This window comes from Penaeus vannamei, chromosome 11 (genome assembly GCF_042767895.1).
Source record: "Penaeus vannamei isolate JL-2024 chromosome 11, ASM4276789v1, whole genome shotgun sequence".
Classification (NCBI taxonomy): Eukaryota; Metazoa; Arthropoda; class Malacostraca; order Decapoda; family Penaeidae; genus Penaeus; species Penaeus vannamei.
The window spans coordinates 18923051-18925550 of record NC_091559.1 but is presented as its reverse complement, the minus strand read 5'-3'; the positions used below and the strand labels follow the sequence as shown (position 1 = coordinate 18925550).

The 2500-nt window shown below is 40.9% G+C and overlaps 1 protein-coding gene across 2 annotated transcripts in view; it reads right to left on the bottom strand.

The window, feature by feature from the left end:
• The window catches only part of LOC113824002 (major facilitator superfamily domain-containing protein 6-B), a 74830-nt gene that overhangs the window by 3309 nt on the left and 69021 nt on the right, over nt 1-2500 (bottom strand). The window lies entirely within an intron of this gene.

Below are 2500 nucleotides of genomic sequence, written 5' to 3'. Positions count from 1 at the left end.
GGCAAGCCGCCAGGCAGGGGCTCGTCCCATCTCACGACAGGTTTGATCGATCTGCAAAAGACACGACCTCCTAGGTCGTCCCACTGGCCTCCTCCATCCAGGGTTGTCTCTTGCAGAGACAACCTGATGAGCAGGATCATCCTGTGGGAAACGAGCCAGGTGGCCGTATAGCCTGAGTTGGCGATCCTGAATTGTGCAGGTAACAGGTCCTGCGCCAATCTCACGGTGCAACCATTGGTTGGACACATGGTCCCGCCAACAATACCCCATCATCAGGCGCAAGGACCTATTACAGAAGGCATCAAGACGAGATTCCTAGGCACAGGATAATGTCCAGGTTTCACTACCGTAGAGCAAAACTGGCATCATCAGGGCCTTGAAAACCCGTAGCTTGGTCCTTCTGCACAGGTATTGGCATCTCCAAATACTCTCGTTGAGAGAGTTCATGACCCCTGCTGCCAGGTCAATCCGTCTGCTGACTTCCTGGTCTGACAGCCCAGAGGTATGAACTACACTACCAAGGTATGTAAAGTTCTCCGTGACTTCGATGTCCTCGCCGCAAACACGCACCGACCGAACAGGTTCTCCTAGCAAGTCCCCAAAGTCCTGAATCTTGGTCTTGGTCCAGGAGACCTCTAGACCCAAGACCTTTGCTTCATTACTAAATGCATCGAGAGCCACCATTAAGGTTTCCAAAGACTCAGATAGAATAGCAACATCATCGGCAAAGTCAAGGTCTGTAACCTTGATATTGCCAAGAGTTTCTCCACGATTACTTTGAACAGTAGCTCTGCCCAGTATCCAGTCCATGCAAGTACTGAAGAGTGTTGGTGCAAGGAAGCAGTCTTGCCTCACTCCTGAACTAACAGGAAAGAAGCTCGACAGGCCCCCATTACACTTTACAGCACTTTCAATACAAGCATACAGACTTGCTATTAGTTCAATGATCCTTTTTGGAATTCCTCTCAGTCTCAGGATCTCCCAGAGTGATTCCCGATCCACCATATTGAACGCCTTAAGATCGATGTAGGCTGCAAGTAGCCAACGCCCGAACTGACGCCGGCGCTCTACAATGACTCGAAGCGCGAGAATACGGTCTATTGTGGGCTTACCAGAAGTGAATCCAGATTGCTCCGGCCTCTGATACCTCTGCAGGTAGTCTCTGATACGTCTCAGAAGGATGTGGGCGAGAACCTTGCCTTGTATACTAAGCAGCGTGATGCCTCGGTGATTGCTGCAGTCCAGAGAGGGATGACCACACTCCTCAACAGGTCATGGGGAATATATATATATATATATATATATATATATATATATATATATATATATATATATATATATATATGTGTGTGTGTGTGTGTGTGTGTGTGTGTGTGTGTGTGTGTGTGTATACATATATAGATGAATATATAAATATATATATATATATATATATATATATATATATATATATATATATATATATATATATAACAAATATATATATACATATATATATTATATCTATATATATACACATATATATACATATATATATATACATATATTCATATATATACATATATATAAATATGTCTATATTAGAGGGAGAGAGAGAGAAGGGGAGAGGGAAAGACAGAGGAAAGGAGAAAGAGAGAGAGAGAGGGGGGGGGGGAATGTGAGAGAGAGAGAGAGAGATAGAAAGAGGGAGGGACAGAGGAAAGGAGAAAGAGAGAGAGGGGTGAGGGAAAAGGAAGGAAGGGAGGAAGAGATAGAGAGAGAGGGGAGAGGGAAAAGGGAGGAAGGGATGAAGAGACAGACAGAAAGAGAGAGGGGGGGGTTGGATGGAGGGAGGGAGAGAAAGATATAAAGAGAGAGAAAGGGAAGGAGGAGGAGGAGGAAGAGCATGTGTGTGAGAACGGGACATTTAGAGAAAGGGAGAAAGAGAGAGAGAGGGAGAAAGAAAAAGAAAGAGAAAAGGAGAGAGAGAAAATGTCGTAGTATCGCTTTATAGATTTTTTGGTACATCTTGAGATAATGTTAATGAATACAAAAGTATCAATCGACACGTATCGCGATGCTGGCCATCTCTCTCATGTTTATATATATATATATATATATATATATATATATATATATATATATATATTTATTTATATATATGTTTATATATTTTTATTTTTTTTTTTTTTTTTTTTTTTTTTTTTTTTAATTTATACATATACATATATATATATGTGTGTGTGTGAGTGTGTGTGTGTGTGTGTGTGTGTGTGTGTGTGTGTGTGTGTGTGTGTGTGTGTGTGTGTGTGTGTGTGTGTGTGTGTGTGTGTGTGTGCGCGCGCGCGCGCGTGTGTGTGTTTGTGTGTGAATATATATATATATATATATATATATACATATACATATATATATATATATACATATATATATATATATATATATATATATATATATATGAAAGAAAAACCCACAATGAACAAACTAGATTTATTGAGGAAAGTGAGATAACAGTTTCGGA